The sequence below is a fragment of the Chiloscyllium plagiosum genome, unplaced genomic scaffold, assembly GCF_037043375.1.
Source record: "Chiloscyllium plagiosum isolate Xiang-an unplaced genomic scaffold, Cpla_swu_hap1 HiC_scaffold_52, whole genome shotgun sequence".
Lineage (NCBI taxonomy): Eukaryota > Metazoa > Chordata > Chondrichthyes > Orectolobiformes > Hemiscylliidae > Chiloscyllium > Chiloscyllium plagiosum.
The window spans coordinates 31,539,777-31,559,602 of record NW_028270190.1 but is presented as its reverse complement, the minus strand read 5'-3'; the positions used below and the strand labels follow the sequence as shown (position 1 = coordinate 31,559,602).

Genomic DNA, 19,826 nt, shown 5'->3' with positions numbered 1-19,826 from the left:
GCCTAAACCTTTCCCCTCCAGTTCTGGGCTCCCCCACACCAAGGAAAATACCTTGTCTATTTCTCCTATCCATTCTCCTCATCATTTTATAAAATTCTACGCGGTCACCCCTCAGCCTCTGACACTCCAAGGAAAACAGCCACAGCTTATTCAGCCTATCCCTGTTGCTCAAATCTTCCAACCCTGGCAACATCCTTGTAAAACGTTTCTGATCCCTTTCAGGTTTCTGAACATCCTTCCAATAGAAGGGAGACCAGAATTGCACAAAGTATTCCAAGAGTGGGCTAACTAATGTCCTGTACAGCTGCAATATGATCCCCCACTCCTATACTTAATACTCTGTCCAATGAAGGAAAGCATACCAAACGCCTTCTCATCAATCCTCTACAAAACATCAAGTCAGTCAGATACGAAATCGCATGCACAAAGCCATATTTTCTGTCCCGAATCGGTTGTCGTCCTGTATCCCCAATGTGCAGGATACACCACCAAGAGCAAAAGACACAGCAGATGAGGTGTTTAGATGCACAAAACAATCGTTGCCAGATGTGGAAGGATCCTTTGGGTCCATGGACAGGGGTGAGCAGGAAGGTGTGGGTGCAAGTTTTACACTTCATGCGGTGGCAGATGAAGGTGCAGGGAGTGACAGGTCGGTTGGTGGGGGGGCGTGGACCTCACCAGGAAGTCACGGAGTGAATGTGGAAGCAGTCCACAGAGATTATTCCAAAAGTAATTGCCTGGTGAGTTCCACACACCTCACCAACCCACCTTCCACTTCGACATCTTCCCTTATCGCTGCAAGCTGTGTAAAACCTGCATCCACACCTCCCCCCTTACCTCTGACAAAGGCCCCAAAGGATCCTTCCACATCTGGCAGAGATATTTCTGTGCATCCTAACAACTCATCTATTGTGTCCGTTGAACCCGAAGTGGTCTCTTCTACATTTGGAGACATGTCACCGTCTTGTGGATTGTTTCAGGAAACAACTCTGGGACACAGGCACCAAACAACCCTGTGGCTGAACACTTCAACTCTCACTCTGACAGTCCCAAGGGCATGCAAGGGCTGGGACGCCACCACTGCCAAATCCAAGCCACCCAATGCCTGGAGGAGGAACGCCTCATCTTCCACCTTGGGACCCTCCGACCTCGCGAAATTAACATCGACTTCACCAGTTTCCTCATCTCCCCCATCCGCACCTCATCCCAGAACCAAACCTCCAACTCAGCAACAGCCACTTGACGTGTCCTAACTGTCCATCATCCTTCCCAACAATCTGCTCCACACTCCCCTCCGACCTATCATCCTCTCCCCACCTGCATTTACCCATCACCTTCCCAGCTACCTTCCCCAGCCCCACCATCAACCCCCCCAGTTTATCTTTCAGCTCCCTTCCCCCCGCCCCACATTTCTGATGATGGACTGATGGCCGAAATGCTGACTCTCCTGCTTCTCGGATGTTGCCTGACCTGCTGTGCTTTTCCAGCGCCACACTTTTCCACTCAGATCGCCAGCATCTACAGCCCTCACTTGATCCTCACTGTCTTTTATCTGAGGCATTTGTGGGGGCCTTCCTTTATCTTACCCCTGTTCCAGACTGCTGTCCCTGAGCTTGCATATTGCCTCGTCTGTCTCAGCCAGAGAGTTCACTGACTCTTAGTTTAAATGTGAATTCCCCATCTCATGAGGGTTTTAGTCCAGGGTGTCTAATGTGAATGTTTACTCCACCTTACACCTACCCGCCCTGTATTCCACCTTAGTTCTGTACTCTGATTATCTCATTTTTGACGGCTTCCCATTTTTTTAGCTGTTCCTTTACCTGCGAGTATCTGCTGCCAATCAGCTATTAAATGTTCTTGGCAAGTACCCATCAAAATTTGACTTCCTCCAATTTAGTACAACTTGCAAAACAATCTCATGGCCAAAGGAACCACAGCACATTCACCCATCTCTTAGGTCAACAGTGGTAAATGCAAAGTGCAAATACAATTTGATTCCATTTGCATGTCCTTTGCTTCGGACCCATTTGATGACTACATTCTCGTGGATGCTTCCAGACTCTCCTCGTGGCGAGACATTTATTCAGCATCCAACAATTCAATGTGCGTATGTTGAATTAAATAAACTCTGCTCTTTTTTTTAATGAGGTAAACAGTGTTTTGTGTCCAATACTACTGTCAGAAGCGAGTACTTCATCTGAAGAAATACTTTTATGTTGATCTCTCCACTGGAAACATATCCTTCCCTCATAAGATCAGCGATAATGTGCACTTTACTCAAAGACACAACCTAGCTGACATTGTTCCCTGCCCAGCACTACCGCAGCAGCCGGCCCGAGAATCTGATTCCTTTCTCCTGTGTTAAGCTGTTTCAGAGTCAACTGTTGCTGCAGATACCAAATAATCTCAAAAGTCTCTCTCTGTGTATCCCCCTCTCTCTCCACACACATGTACATCAATCTATCTGTCCCTCTCTGTCCCACCCCCACCCGGGCACACACCCCCACCACAGACAATCTCTACCAGGCAGAGGGAGCTGCTCTCTCTCGACAGAGAGAAAATAACATGAGAATTAATTTGACATATTATTCTGCAGATTTATTCTCCATGAGGGGTTTACTGTCTCCACCCCAGAGTGTCAGACACATTGCAGTGTCTCTCAACCCTCTCCCAGAGAGCTGCCTGTCATGTTGAGATGTTAATGTCAGGATTAAACTTCGTTGGATCTCCGTGAACATTGTCATGTTAACTCTAGCACAGAACAGCTTGATCATTCCTTCTTTCCTTTTAAACATTTAAACATTTTTATGCTTTCTAATGGTTAGCTGTACAGTTTGAAAACAGTAAACAATGACACCTCAGTAGCCTCGAAGAACTGGTCGGACCGTGGGGATATTTGCTGAGGTTCCCTCTTGGGATTTTCCTGACGTCAGTGTGACTGCCAGCTGCAACTCTCTCTCTCTCCCGCGCGCTCTCTCTCTCTCTCTCCCTGTCTTTATCCTGTCTCGTCCATGCTGCCCACACACCACACGTTATTCTGACATTATACCAAGTTTTTAAGGAGAGTTTCACATTCAGGATTTTAATTTCCTCTTTTTGGAGTTCTGTGTGTCAGACACAGAACATGCTCGTGTCAAATCCCAAGGCCCTGTTTATTTTCACCACAGGCTTCAAACTTGCATTAAAATGACAGAGCCACAATCAATCTCAGTTAACCAGAGACCTTTAAAATCGAGGGCATCCCAGGGGAAATCAAACCTCAGGCTAACAAATAGACACAACTTACACGGACCCCATGGGGTGCGGCCTGTCGAATAGGCCTCAGGCTGATGTCCGGCATTTCCCTCTGGAGGAAGCTTCTATCCAAGGGAAGGATTTCTAGTCCTGTCATAGTTTCAAAATAGCAATTCCTGCAAGGGGTGGGTGGAGAGAGTGGGAGCGAAAAAGGTTGTTGGAACTGGAAAGGCGGCTTGGTTTTCAAACAAATTAGACAGCAAGTGCTTTTCCTTCACACAAAACATTCCTCAGTGAACCCAAGTCCGATCAAATTGGGAAAAACAAGTTCAGAGATTATAATTACAGACCCACCAGGCAGCATTAAAGCTATTGGTTTATTGATACGCTCGTTTCTTCGATCGCATTGCCGCAGGCTGTCAGAGCACAGCAAGATCTCACAGGCAGCAACATGTCAGCAGCAAGATCAGCTCGATATTTCTGATGGGGGCTGCTTAAATGTTCAACATTTGTTGCAACTACAGGCACTGACAAATCTGCTACTTCACAATCTCAAATGTCTCTCCCTCACACCCAACCTGTCTGTCTTTCTACTGCCTCTCTCCCATTTTAAGTCTCTCTCTCACTCTCAATGTAAAGATTCACACATTATTACTCTGACATTACAACAAGTCCTTAAGAGACAGTTTGACATTGAGGATTTTACTTCCTCTTTGGGAAGTTCTGTCAGTCAGACACTCGCTGCGTTTGAGGACGAGGAGTTTAACAACTTTGTGTCAAATCTGAAGACCTGGTTACTTTAACCCCAGGCTTCAAACCTGTTTTAAAATGACAGGCCCATAATCTGACAGGACCCAATTAACCAGAGGATTGCTAAAAAACTAGGGTCCAACAGATGAAACCAGTCTTTGTGGAAATACAGGGACACAACTGAAGTGGGGCCCCACGGAGTGCGGCCTGTGGAATAAGCCTCAGGACTGTGTTCTCTTCTGAAAGGATGCTCTTTTTAAAGTTCACCTTGCCCAAATTCTCTCTCTCTCTGTTTGGATTTTCCAAATGAATAATAATTCCCTGGGATAAAAGAAACGGGATCAATTAAAAGACAGTGAAAATATTTTTAGAGATGGCACAGCAAGATCCCAGGGATTGTCTCCCTCACCAACATCTAAATATTAAACATATCAGCCAGAAGTTGATTTTCAGGCCAGATCTTTTGGAAAACTTTCCAAAATGAGGAGTAAGCTGATGAGAAAACTCACTGTGTGCAAAGATGGCATGATGACAATTGATACACAGCACGATCCCATATAGAGCAATGTATAAGTAGCTAATTCATGATTCCTTTCTACTCTGCAATGCTGGTCAAGTGTTGATTATTTGCTGTAATGCCAGAAACTAAAATTACTGCTGTTTCACAGTCTCAAATAGCTCTCTCTCCTCCTGTGGAAGGGGTATTGACACTCGCTCTGTGGAAAGGGTGTGGGAACAAACTCGTGGAGCTGCAGCTTGCTCACGTCTTGGATCTTAGAACACAGAGAGGAAGAGAACTAAGAACAACGCAGCACAGCGACAGGCCGTTCGGCCCGCCAAACCTGTGACAAATCATTTTATCCTTACTTTCTAAAACTGTCTTCACTTACAGGATTCCTATTCCTCTCTTCCCTTCCTATTCATGTATTCGCCCAGGTGTTTCTTGAAAGCTGCTGTCGTGTCTGTTTCCACCACTTCCTCTGGCAGCACATTGCAGCCACTCAGCAGCCTTTCTGTGAAAAACGTGTTTCTCACATCTCTTTTAAACTGCTCCCTTCCTCGGTCACTCGCAACTTGAACCTGTGGCCTCTGTACCCCTTCAACCCAGGGAAAACGCCTCATACTGTCCAGTCTGTCCACGCCAGTAAAAATCTTATAAACCTCGATCAGCTCCCTCAACCTCCTGCATTCTATTGTGAACAGCCCCAGTCTGTCCAACCTTTCTTTACAGCTAAACTTCCCCATCCCAGGCAACATCCGGGTTAACATTTTCTGTACCCTCTCCAAAGCATCCACGTCCTTCTGGTGACCAGAACTGCACACAGTATCGCAAGTTTGGCCACACTTAAGTTCTATGATGCTCCAGCGGAACTCATCTATCCATATCCTCAATGTCCCTTCCAGTGAAGGCAAGCATGACATAGGCCTTTTTCACAACCTCAAAAACCTGAGCTGCCACTTTCAATGATCTGTAAACCTGCACACCCACAGCGCTCTGCATGTTTATACTCCTAAGGGTTCCAACATTCACTATTAAATCTACATTTTACCTTTGAAAATGGATGACCTCACATTTGTCCGGATTAAACTCCAACTGGCATTTTTTCGGCCCATGTCTCTCAATGATCTATATCCTGATGTATCCTCTGACAATCTTACTCACCACCTGAAATTCCACCAACATTTGTATAATATGCAAACCTATTAAATAACCAACAACGTTTTCCTCCAATTCGACTATAAACAGCAGAGCTACCAGCACTGATCCATGCAGAACACCAATATTCACAACTCACCTCCCTTCAACCATCCATTCACTGCCCACTCTGTCTTCCTACTACTCCAGTTCTGTATACATCTCGCCATCTCACCCCTGATAGCAAGCTTTTGTTCCAGTCTGTCATGAGGAATACTGAAGTCAATATCGTCCACTTTTGTCTCACCAATCATCATTGTCATGTCCTCAATAAACCGAATTCATTAACTGAGGCATGGCCTCTTCGACACAAAACCATGTTTTCTTTCGAGCTGTATTCGACTCGGTGGGATTTGACTGGCCAGGACCTGCAGGAGATGTATGACAGTTTCTTTCTGGCTGGATCCATGAGCAAATCCATAAGGAAAGTTTTCATCACGCTCATCCACAAGCGGAAGGGGTTGGTGGGAGAAAATTAGAAATTGGAGCCAATAATATTGCTGCACATAGACTACAAAATACTGTCTTAAGGTCATCACCAACGGAGTCAGGTCTTCTCTGGGATCGGTGACCCATTCCAACCAAACCTGTGTTGTACTGGGCAGGACAATCTCTCTGAGAGTCTTATGCTCCTGAGGGATACGATCACCTACATACAGGTCAGGGGGGTGGACACCTGCCTCATTAGCCTGGGCCAGGAGAAGGTTTTTGACAGAATATCACACACACCTCCATGTGGGACCTACTCTCCAAAATTGGCTTTGGGGAGGGAGTCTGCAATTGGATCCGACTGCTCCTGAACAACATTGTTCGCGCAGTCGCAATAAACGGGTGGGATCTGGAAGCATCTCCGTCAGATCCAGGGTTAGGCAGGGCTGCCCACTTCCACCGGCCTTGTTTGTGTGTTGTATAGAGCCCTTTGCTGAGTCCATCAGGATGGATGTGACCCTGACAAGGGAGATTATTCCACGCAGTGGAGGCCTGCAGGTCAACGCGTCCCTGGACACGGATTTTGTTGCCGTTTTCTGCTGGGACCCGCTGTCAGTGCTCAGACTCATGACCATCTGGGATCAGTTCAAACCAGCTTTGGGAACCAAGGGAAATTGAGGCAAGAGTGAGGCCATGTTCTGTGGGAACTAGGCTGACTGATCCTTCATTCCCTAAACAAGGAGGACAGATTACCGAAAGGTACTGGGAATATAGCTCGGAGGGGTTGATGTGTGCATAAAATATAGCGAGGAGTGCACGGCCAAAGTGAAGCAGAGACAGTTCTTTTAGGAGCACCACTCCCTCCCCATTTATGGGTAAAAACCTGGCTACTAGGTGTGATGCACTCTCTGTTATTGGGCATGGCGCTGATCTGGCCCATCACCCAAAACTGCACTGTTTCAGTCACCCGAGGCAACTTCCACTTCATCTGGCAGCCTAAGATAGACTGTGTCTGCAGGGAGTCCAAGTACAAAACCGTCGATTAGGTGGGCGGGGGGGGGGGGTGGGGGGTGGGGGTGAATGAACATACCCAACACCGCCCTCACCCTGATGGCTCCTTTGTTTGCGGCTGCATCAAGCTGTGTGCACACAAACACCAAGTGTCACTCTGTATTGATGGTTCTACCTGTCCCCGATGCTGGGAAGGATGGGACTGGCCTCGTTGCCTTGCAACGCTCCAAATAGAGTCACAGAGTCATGTGGGTGTTCAGCACGGAAACTGACCCTTAGGTCCAACTCACCATTAAGACCAAGTATCCTCAATTAATACAGTCCCATTTGCTTGCATTTCACCCATATCCCCCCTAACTCTAGGGAAGCTTCTTCGCTATCCACTGTACCTCCAATTTTAGTGAAATCTGCCACTTAGGTACTGTGCCTCCTATGTTCACATCCTATGTTACAATTTATGTAACTGAAAAACACAGTGGACCCAGCACCGATCCTTGTGGGACACCGCTGTTTATAAGCCTCCAGAACGATCCACTAACACCCACTAAAGCGAGAGGTAGGGTGTGGGGGTCAGGGAAAGAGAACCAGAGACAGGAACAGAGAGACAGATACAGTGCCACACAAAGGTGGCGGTAACAGTGTCTCAAACTCGAGAGCCTCTGGTTTCTAACTGCAGGATGTATTCTTATTATCATTACAACGGTAGTCCTCTGGGTGGGGGTGGGGGTGGGGTGGAGTGTTTCGAATTGGGGAAAGTGTTCAGGAGCATGTGAGGGCGGCTGCGTGTGAATTGGTGCAGGATCTAGTTTTGGGTTTTCAGAAGTGGCCACAACGTGGCGACGGCACAATGGATGGGGAAGGAGCCAAACGAATGTCGAATGCGAATATACCCAACATCGCCCTCAACCTTATGTTCCCCCCACCACCACCTTTGTATGGAGCTACATCAAGCTGTGCATAGACGCTCAGTACACAAACACCAAGTGTCACTGCGCACTGAGATTCTACCTGTTCCCGGTGTTGGGAAGGATGCGACTGGCCACGTTGCCATGCAACATTCCAAATCGTGTCACAGAATCATGGGGCTGATCAGTACCCTTCGGTCCCACTCGTCTATTAAGACCAAATATCCTCAATTAATCCAGTTCCATTTGCTCGCATTTCCCCCATTTCCTTCCAAACTCTTCCAATTGAAATATCCATCCTACTGCCTTTTAAAAGTAACAGTACACACATCCACCAATTCCCCTGGCAGCGCATTTCACACACACACCAGAATCTGCGTGAACATTTTGTCCATTAGATCTCTTCCAAATCTTTCACCTCTCCTTAAACCTATGCCCTCCAGTTCTGGAATCCAACACACAGGGGAAAAGTCCACAGCTCTTCACCCTTTCCATGCCCCTCTTAATTTTAAAAAAGTTCTGTAAGGTTACCCCTCAGCCTCCGATGCTCCAGGGGAAATAGCCCCAGTCAATTCAGCCTCTCCCTACAGCTCAAACCCTCCAACACTGGCAACATCCTCATAATTCTTCTCAGAACACTTTCAAATTTCACAGCATCGTTCCTACATCAGGAAGACCAGAAGTGAACACAGCATTCCAAACGTGGCCTAACCAAATTCCTGCGCAGCCAAAACATTACCTACCAACTCCTATTCTTAATGTTCTGACCAAGACAGGAAAGCATACCAAATGCCTTCTTCACTATCCTGTCTACCTGCAACTCCACTATGAAGTAACTATGAACCTGTACTCCAAACTCCCTTTGTTCAGCAACACACCATAGGACCACTCCATAAAGTGTACAAGTCCTGCTCTAATTTGCCCTCCCAAAATGCAGCACTTCACATTTATCTAAATTAAAATCCATCTGCCATTCCTCAGCTCAGTGGCCCATCTGATCAAGATCCTGTTGTACTCTGAGGTTAGCTTCTTCGCTGTCGACTGCACCTCCAACTTTATTACCATCTTCCAGTTAGAAACTATGCCTCTTATATTCACATCCAAGTCATTTATGTAACTGACAGAACACTGTGGACCCAGCACCAATCCTTGTGCGACACCGCTGGTCATAGTCCTCCAGACAGAAAAAGAACCATCCAACAAAACCCTCTGTCTTCTCCCTTTGAGCCAATTCTACAGTGAAATGGCTAGGTCTCCCGATATTCCACATGGTCTTAATTTGCTAAACAATTTACCATGAGGAACCTTTTCAAGTGCCTCACTGACGTCCATACAGATCACGTCCACCACTCTGCTTTCACAGAGTCATAGAGATGTACAGCATGGAAAGAGACTCTTCAGTCCAACCCGTCCATCCCGGCCAAATATCCCAACCCAATCGAGTCCCTCCTGCCAGCATCCGGCCCATATCCCTCCAAACCACTCCTATTCATGTACTCATCCAGATGCCTTTCAAATGCTGTCATTTCACAGCATCCACCACTTACTCTGGCCGCTCATTCCATACACACACCACCCTCTGCGAGCAAAAAGTTGCCCGTTCTGTCACTTTTATATCTTTCTCCTCTCACCGTAAACCTACCCCTCTCGTTCCGGGCTCCCCCACCCCAGGGAAAATACCTTGTCTATTTATCCTATCCATTCTCCTCATGATTTTATAAAATTCTACACGGTCACCCCTCAGCCTCTGACACACCAGTGAAAACATCAGCAGACTTTTCAGCCTCTCCCTGTCGCTCAAATCTTCCAACCCTGGCACCATGCTGGTAAATCTGTTCTGAACCCTTTCAAGTTTCTCAACATCCTTCCAATAGAAGGGAGACCAGAATTGCACATAATATGCCAAAAGCGGCCTAACCAATGTCCTGTACAGTTGCAATATACTCTCCCAACTCCTATGCTTAATATTCTGTCCAATGATGAAATGCATACCAAACGCCTTCTCATCAAACCTCTTCAAAACATCAAGTCATTCAGACACAAATTCGAATGCTCATAGACATATTGCCTGTCCCGAATCGGTTGTCGTCCTGTATCCCCAATGTGGAGGAGACACCACCAAGAGCAAAAGGCACAGTAGATGAGGTGTTTGAATGCACAAATAAATCGTTGCCATATGTGGAAGGATCCTTTGGGGCCTTGGACAGGGGTGAGCAGGAAGGTGTTTGAATGCAGGTTTTACACTTCATGCGGTGGCAGGTGAAGGTGCAGGGAGTGACGGGTCGGTTGGTGGAGGGGCGTGGACCTCACCAGGGAGTCACGGAGTGAATGTGGAAGCAGTCCACAGAGAGTATTCCAAAAGTAATTGCCTGGTTAGTTCCACACACCTCACCAAACCACCCTCCACTTCGACACCTTCCCTTATCGCAGCAAGCTGTGTAAAACCTGCATCCACACCTCCCCCATTTCCTCTGCCAAAGACCCCAAGGATCCTTCCTCATCTGGCAGATATTTCTCTGTGCATCCTAACACCTCATCTGTTGTGTCGGTTGCACACGAAATGGTCTCTTCTACATTTGGAGACAGGACACCGTCTTGTGGATTGTTTCAGGAAACATCTCTGAGACACAGGCACCAAACAAACCCGACTACCCAGTGGTTGAAAACTTCAACCCCCACTCTGACAGTCCTAAAGACATGCAAGACCACTGCCAAGTCCAAGCCACCCAATACCTGAAGGAGGAACGCCTCATCTTCCACCTTAGGACCCTCCAACCACGCGAAATTAACATCGACTTCACCAGTTTCCTCTCTCCCCTACCACCACCTCATCCCAGAAACAAACCTCCAATTCAGCAACACTCACGTGACATGTCCTATCTGTCCATCTTCCTTCCCAACAATCTGCTCCACACTCCCCTCCGACCTATCACCCTCTCCCGACCTGCATTTACCCATCACCTTCCCAGCTCTCTTCCCCCCAGCCCCACCACCAACTAACCCCCAGGTTATCTTTCAGTTCCCTTCCCCCCGTCCCAGATTCCTGATGGTGGGCGGATGGCCGAAATGCTGACTCTTCTGCTTCTCGGATGTTGCCTGACTTGCTGTGCTTTTCCAGCGCCACACTTTTCCACTCAGATCGCCAGCTTCTGCAGCCCTCACTTGCTCCTCTCTGTCTTTTATCTGAGGCATTTGTGGGGGCCTTCCTTTATCTTACCCCTGTTCCAGACTGCTGCCCCTGAGCTTGCATATTGCCTCGTCTGTCTCAGCCAGAGAGCTCACTGACTCTTAGTTTAAATATGAATTCCCCATCTCATGATCCAAGTTCAGAGGGTTTTTGTCCAGGGTGTCTAATGTGAATGTTTACTCCACCTTACATCTACCCGCCCTGTATTCCACATTACTTCTGTACTCTGATTATCTCATTTTTGACGGCTTCCCATTTTTTAGCTGTTCCTTTACCTGCTGGTATCTGCTGCCAATAAGCTATTAAATGTTCTTGGCAAGTACCGTCAAAATTTGCCATCCTCCAATTTAGTACAACTTGCAAAACAATCTCATGGCCAAACGAACCACAGCACATTCACCCATCTCTTAGGTCAACAGGGGTAAATGCAAAACGCAAATTAAATTTGATTCCATTTGCATGTCGCTTTGCTTCGGACCCATTTGATGACTACATTCTCGTGGATGCTTCCAGACTCTCGTCGTGGCGAGATCTTTATTCAGCATCCAACAATTCAATGTGCGTATGTTTAATTAAATAAACTCTGCACTTTTTTTAATGAGGTAAACAGGGTTTTGTGTCCAATGCTACTGTCAGAAGCGAGCACTTCACCTGAAGAACTACTTTTATGTTGATCTCTCCACTGGAAGCATATCCTTCCCTCATAAGATCAGCGATCGTGTGCACTTTACTCAAAAACACAACCCAGCTGACATTGTTCCCTGCCCAGCACGACAGCAGCAGCCGGCCCGAGAATCTGATTCCTTTCTCCTGTGTGAAGCTGTTTCAGTGTCAACTGTTGCTGCAGATACCAAATAATCTCTCTCTGTCTATCCCTCTCTCTCGACACACACATGTACATCAATCTGTCTGTCCCTCTCTCTCTCCCCCCAAACCCGGAACACCCCCCACAACAGACAATCTCTACCAGACAGATGGAGCTGCTCTATCTCTCGACAGAGAGAGAAATAACTTGAGAATTAATTTGACATATTCTTCTGCAGATTTATTGTCCCTGAGGTGTTTACTGTCTCCACCCCAGAGTGTCAGACACTTTGCAATGTCTCTCAATCCCCTCCAAGAGAGTTGCCTGTCCTGTTGAGACATTAATGTCAGAACTTCAACTTCGTTCGATCTCAGTGAATATTGTCATGTTAACTCTAGCACAGAAAAACTTGATCATTCCTCCTTTCCTTTTAAACATTTTAAGCATTTGTATGCTTTCTGAAGGTGAGTTGCGCAATTTGAAAACATTAAACAATGACCCCTCAGGAGCCTCGAAGAACTGGCCGGACCGTGGGGATATTTGTTGAGGGTCCCTCTGGGATTTTCCTGATGTCAGTGTGACTGCCAGCTGTAACGCTCTCTCTCTCCCACGTGCTCTTTCACTCTGTCTTTATCCTGTCTCGTCCATCCTGCCCCACACACCACACATTACTCTGACATTATACCAAGTTTTTAAGGAGAGTTTCACATTCAGGGTTTTAATTTCCTCTTTTTGGAGTTCTGTGTGTCAGACACTTAACATGCTTGTGTCAAATCCCAAGGCCCTGATTATTTTCACCACAGGCTTCAAACTTGCATTAAAATGACAGAGCCACAATCAATCTCAGTTAACCAGAGACCTTTAAACATCGAGGGCATCCCAGAGGAAATCAACCTCAGGCTAACAAATAGACACAACTCACACGGGCCCCATGGGGTGCAGCCTGTCGAATAGGCCTCAGGCTGATGTCCGCCACTCCCCTCTGGAGCATAGGTCTATCCAAGGGAAGGATTTCTTGTACTGTCATAGTTTCAAATAACAATTCCTGCAAGGGGTGTGTGGAGAGAGAGGGAGTGAAAAAGGTTACTGGAACTGGAAAGGCGGCTTGGTTTTCAAACATATTACACAGCAAAAGGTTTTCCTTCACACAAAACATTTCTCAGCAAACCCAATTACGATCAAATTGGGAAAAAAAGATCAGGGATTTCAATTACAGACCCACCGGGCAGCATTCAATCTATTGGTTAATTGAAACGCTCGTTGCTTCGATCGCATTGCCGCAGGTTGTCAGAGCACAGCAAGATCTCACAGGCAGAAACATGTCAGCAGCAAGATCAGCTCGATATTTCTGATGGGGGCTGCTTAAATGTTTAATATTTGTTGCAACTACAGGCACTGACAAAACTGCGACTTCACAATCTCAAATGTCTCTCCCTCACACCCACCTTCTCTGTCTTTCTCCTGCCTCTCTCCCATTTACAAGTCTCTCTCTCACTCTCAATGTAAAGATTCGCACATTATTACTCTGACATTATAACAATCTTTAAGAGACAGTTTGACATTTAGGATTTTACTTTCCTCTTTGGGAAGTTCTGTCAGTCAGACACTCGCTGTGTGTGGGGACTTGGGGGTTAACAACTTTGTGTCAAATTTGAAGACCTTGGTTACTTTAACCCCAGGCTTCAAACCTGTTTTAAAATGACAGGCCCATAATCTGACAGGACCCAATTAACCAGAGGACTGTTAAAAAACTAGGGTCCAACAGATGAAACCAGTCTTTGGGAAAATAAAGGGACACAACTGAAGTGGGGCCCCAAGGAGTGCGGCCTGTGGAATAGGCCTCAGGATTGTGTTCTCCTCTTGGAGGATGCTCTTTTTAAAGTTCACCTTGCCCAAACTCTCTCTCTCTCTCTTTGGATTTTCCAAGCGAATAAAATTCCCTGGGATAAAAGAAACGGGATCAATTAAAAGACAGGGAAAATATTTTTAGAGGTGGCACAGCAAGATCCCAGGGATTGTCTCTCTCTCTCTCTCTCTCTCTCACCAACATCTAAGCATTAAACATGTCAGCTAGAAGTTGTTTTTCAGGTCAGACTTTTTTGAAACCTTTCCAAAATGAGGAGTTGGCTGATGACAAAACTCACTGCGAGCAAAGATGCAATGATGACAATTGATGCACAGCAAGATCCCATGTAGAGGAATGCAGCAGTAGCTAAATCATGATTCCTTTCTACTCTGCAATGCTGGTCAAGTCTTGATTATTTGCTGTAATGCCAGCAACTGAAATTACTGCTGTTTCACCATCTCAAATAGCTCCCCCACTCTCTCCTCCTGTGGAAGGGGTATTGACACACGCTCTGTGGAATATGTATGGGAACAATCTCGTGGAGCTGCAGCTTGCTCAGGTCTTGGATCTTAGAACACAGAGAAGAAGAGAACTAAGAACAACGCAGCACAGTGACAGGCCATTCGGCCCACCAATGCTGCGCCAAGTCATTTTGTCCTTACTTTCCAAAACTGTCTTCACTTACAGGATTCCTATTCCTCTCTTCCCTTCCTATTCATGTATTCGTCCAGGTGTTTCTTGAAAGCTGCTGTCGTGTCTGTTTCCACCACTTCCTCTGGCAGCACATTGCAGGCACTCAGCAGCCTTTTTGTGAAAAACGTGTCTTTCACATCTCTTTTAAACTGCTCCCTTCCTCCGTCACTCGCACCTTGGACCTGTCGCCCCTGTACCACTTCAACCCTGGGAAAAAAAGCCTCTTACTGTCCACTCTGTCCACGCCAGTAAAAATCTTATAAACATCGATCAGCTCCCTCAACCTCCTGCATTCTATTGAGAACAGCCCCAGTCTATCCAACGATTCTTCACAGCTAAACTTCCCCCATACCAGGCAACATCCGGGTAAACGTTTTCTGTACCCGCTCCAAAGCATTCACATCCTTCTGTGAACCAGAACTGCACACAGTATCGCAAGTGTGGCCTCACTAAAGTTCTATGATGCTCCAGCGTAACTCATCTATCCATATCCTCAATGCCCCTTCCAGTGAAGGCAAGCATGCCATAGGCCTTTTTCACTACCTTAAAGGCCTGAGCTGCCACCTTCAATGATCTGTAAACCTGCACACACACAGCGCTCTGCATGTTAATACTCCTAAGGGTTCTACCATTCACTATTAAATCTACACTTGACCTTTGAAAATGGATCAACTCCCATTTTTCCGGATTAAACTCGAACTTCTGTATCCTCTGACAATCTTCTTCACTATCTGCAATTCCACAATAATATGCAAACCTATTAAATAACCAACCACGATTTCCTCTAAATCTACCATAAACAGCAGAGCTCCCAGCACTGATCCCTGCAGAACACCAATAATAACAACTCTCCATTCCTTAAACCATCCATTCACTGCCCCCTCAGTCTTCCTACTACCCCAGTTCTGTATACATCTTGCCATCTCACCCCTGATATCAAGCTTTTGTACCAGTCTGTCATGAGGAAGACTGAAGTCAATATCGTCGACTTTTCTGTCACCAGTCATCTTCGTCATGTCCTCAATCAACTTAATTCATTAACCGAGGCATGGCGTCTTCTACACAAAACCATACTTTCTATCGAGATGTATTCGGCTCGGTGGTATTTGACTGGCCAGGACCTGCACGAGGTGTATGACAGTTTGTTTCTGGCAGGAACCATGAGCAAATACATCAGAAAGGTATCATCACGCTCATCCACAAGCGGAAGGGGGAGGAGGGAGGAAATTAGAAATTGAAGCCAATATCATTGCTGCGTGTAGACTACAAAATACTGTCTTAAGGTCATCACCAACTGAGTCTGGTCTGCTCTGGGATCGGTGATCCATTCCAACCAAATCTGTGTTGTACTGGGCAGGACAATCTCTCTGAGCGCCTTGTACTCCTGAAGGATATGATCACCTACATACAGGTCAGGGGTGGACACCTGCCTCATTAGCCTGGGCCAGGAGAAGGCTTTTGACAGAATATCACACACACCTCCATGTGGGACCTACTCTCCAAAATTGGCTTTGGGGACGGAGTCAGCAACTGGATCCGACTGCTCCACAACAACATCGTTCGCGCAGTCTCAATAAACGGGTGGGATCTGGAAGCTTCCCCGTCAGATCCAAGGTGAGGCAGGGCTGCCCACTTTCACCGGCGTGTTTGTGTGTTGTATAGAGACCTTTGCTGAGTCCATCAGGATGGATGTGATCCTGAGAAGGGTAACTATTCCAGGCAGTAGAGGCCTGCAGGTCAACGCCTCCCCGTACAAGGATTTTGTCACCATTTTCCGCTGGGACCCGCTGTCAGTGCTCAGACTCATGACCATTTGGGATCAGTTCCAACTGGCTTTGGGAACCAAGGGAAATTGAGGCAAGAGTGAGGCCATGTTCTGTGGGAACTCAGCTGACTGATCCTTCATTCCCTAAACAAGCAGGACAGATTACCTAAAGGTGCTGGGAATATAGCTCGGAGGGGTTGATGTGTGCATAAAATATAACGAGGAGTGCACGGCCAAAGTGAAGCAGACACTGGTCTTTTAGGAGCACCACTCCCTCCCCATTTATGGGTAAAAACCTGGATACCAGGTGTGATGCACTCTCTGTTCTTGGACATGGCGCTGATCTGGCCCATCCCCAAAACTGCACTGTTTCAGTCACCCGAGGCAACTTCCACTTCATCCGGCAGCCTAAGATAGACTGTGTCTGCAGGGAGTCCAAGTACAAAACCGTAGGTAAGGGGGGATGAACATACCCAACACTGCCCTCATCCTGATGTCCCCCTTTGTGTGTGGCTGCATCAAACTGTGTGCACACAAATACCAAGTGTCACTCCGTCGTGATGGTTCTATCTCTCCCCGGTGCTGGGAAGGATGGGATTGGCCTCGTTGCCTTGCAACGCTCCAAATAGAGTCAGAGTCATGTGGGTGTTCAGGACGGAAACAGACCCTTCGGTCCAACTCACCATTAAGACCAAGTATCCTCAATTAATACAGTCCCATTTGCTTGCATTTCAAACATATCCCCCCTAACTCTAGGGAAGCTTCTTCGCTATCCACTGCACTTCCAATTTTAGTGAAATCTGCCACTTAGGTACTGTGCCTCCTATGTTCACATCCAAGTAATTTATGTAACTGAGAAAACACAGTTGGCCCAGCACCGATCCTTGTGGGACACCACTGTTTATAAGCCTCCAGAACGATCCACTAACACCCACGAAAGAGAGAGGTAGGGTGTGGGGGTCGGTGAAGAGAAACAGAGACAGGAACAGAAAGACAGTTATAGTGCCACACAAAGGTAGCGGTAACAGTGTCTCAAACTCTAGAGCCTCTGGTTTCTAACTGCAGGATGTATTCTTATTATCATTCCATCGGTCGTCCTCTGGGTGGGGGTGGGGTGGGGTGGAGTGTTTCGAATTGGGGAAAGTGTTCAGGAGCGTGTGAGGGCGGCTGCGTGTGAATTGGTGCAGAATCAAGTTTTGGGTTTTTAGAAGTGGCCACAACGTGGCGACGGCACAATGGATGGGGCAGGCGCCAAGCGAATGTAGAATGCGATTATACCCAACATCGCCCTCAAACTGATGTTCCCCCCACCCCCTTTGTGTTGAGCTGCATCAAGCTGTGCATAGACCCTCAGTACACAAACACCAATTGTCACTGCGTACTGAGATTCTACCAGTTCCCGGCGTTGGGAAGGATGCGACTGGCCACGTTGCCATGCAACATTCCAAATAGTCTCACAGAACCATGGGGCTGATCAGTACCCTTCGGTCCCACTCGTCTATTAAGACCAAATATCCTCAATTAATCCAGTTCCATTTGCTCGCATTTCCCCCATTTCCTTCCAATCTCTTCCGATTGAAATATCCATTCTGGTGCCTTTTAAAAGTAACAGGACACACGTCCACCAATTCCCCTGGCAGCGCATTTCATACACACACCAGAATCTGCGTGAACATTTTACCCAGTAGATCTCTTCCAAATCTTTCCCCTCTCCTTAAACCAATGCCCTCCAGTTCTGGAATCCCCCAAACAGGGGAAAAGACTATAGCTCTTCACCCTCTCCATACCCCTCTTCTTTTTAAAAACTTCTGTAATGTTACCCCTCAGCCTCCGATGCTCCAGGGGAAATAGCCCCAGTCAATTCAGCCTCTCCCTACAGCTCAAACCCTCCAACACTGGCAACATCCTTATAAATCTTTTCAGAACACTTTCAAATTTCACAGCATCGTTCCGACATCAGGAAGACCAGAAGTGAACACAGCATTCTAAACGTGGCCTAACCAATGTCCTGCGCAGCCAAAGCATTACCTTCCAACTCCTATACTCAATGTTCTGACCAAGACAGGAAAGTATGCCAAATGCCTTCTTCACTTTCCTGTCTACCTGCAACTCCACTATGAAGTAACTGTGAACCTGCACTCCAAACTCCCTTTGTTCAGCAACACACCATAGGACCACTCCATACAGTGTACAAGTCCTGCCCTAATTTGCCCTCCCAAAATGCAGCACTTCGCATTTATCTAAATTAAAATCCATCTGCCATTCCTCAGCTCAGTGGCCCATCTGATCAAGATCCTGTTGTACTCTCAGTATAGCTTCTTCGCTGTCGACTGCACCTCCAACTTTGTTACCATCTTCCAGTTGGAAACTATGCCTCTTATATTCACATCCAAGTCATTTATGTAACTGACAGAACACTGTGGACTCAGCACCAATCCTTGTGCGACACCGCTGGTCATAGTCCTCCAGACAGAAAAATAACCATCTACCGAAACCCTTTGTCTTCTCCCTTTGAGCCAATTCTACAGTGAAATGGCTAGTTCTCCCGATATTGCACATGGTCTTAATTTGCTAAACAATTTACCATGAGGAACCTTTTCAAGTGCCTCACTGAAGTCCATATAGATCACGTCCACCACTCTGCTTTCACAGAGTCATAGAGATGTACAGCATGGAAACAGACTTTCGGTCCAACCCGTCCATCCCGGCCAAATATCCCAACCCAATCGAGTCCCACCTGCCAGCATCCGGCCCATATCCCTCCAAACCACTCCTATTCATGTTCCCATCCAGATGCCTTTCAAATGCTGTAATTTAACAGCATCCACCACTTACTCTGGCCGCTCATTCCATACACACACCACCGTCTGCGAGAAAAACGTTGCCCCTTCGGTCACTTTTATATCTTTCTCCTCTCACCATAAACCTATCCCCTCTCGTTCCGGACTCCCCCACCCCAGGGAAAATACCTTGTCTATTTCTCCTATTCATTCTCATCATGATTTTATAAAATTCTACACGGTCACCCTTCAGCCTCTGACACACCAGTGAAAACAGCAGCAGACTATTCAGCATCTCCCTGCATCTCAAATCTTCCAACCCTGGCACCATGCTTGTAAATCTGTTCTGAACCCTTTCAAGTTTCTCAACATCCTTCCAATAGAGGGGAGACCAGAATTGCACATAATATGCCAAGAGCGGCCTAACCAATGTCCTGTACAGTTGCAATATACTCTCCCAACTCCTATGCTAAATACTCTGTCCAATGATGAAATGCATACCAAACGCCTTCTCATCAAACCTCTTCAAAACATCAAGTCATTTAGACACGAATTCGAATGCTCAAAGCCATATTGCCTATCCCGAATCGGTTGTCGTCCTGTATCCCCAATGTGTAGGAGACACCACCAAGAGCAAAAGGCACAGTAGATGAGGTGTTTGAATGCACAAAAAAAATCGTTGCCAGATGTGGAAGGATCCTTTGGGGCCTTGGACAGGGGTGAGC

General features: G+C 46.8%; 1 long non-coding RNA gene across 2 annotated transcripts in view; it reads right to left on the bottom strand.

The window, feature by feature from the left end:
• LOC148134913 (uncharacterized) overlaps positions 1–19,826 on the bottom strand; it is a 42,534-nt gene that overhangs the window by 19,867 nt on the left and 2,841 nt on the right. For both annotated transcript variants that reach the window (XR_015755653.1, XR_015755654.1), the window contains exon 2: positions 12,940–13,062. This is a non-coding gene — a long non-coding RNA (uncharacterized LOC148134913). The remainder of the gene's footprint in view (positions 1–12,939; positions 13,063–19,826) is intronic.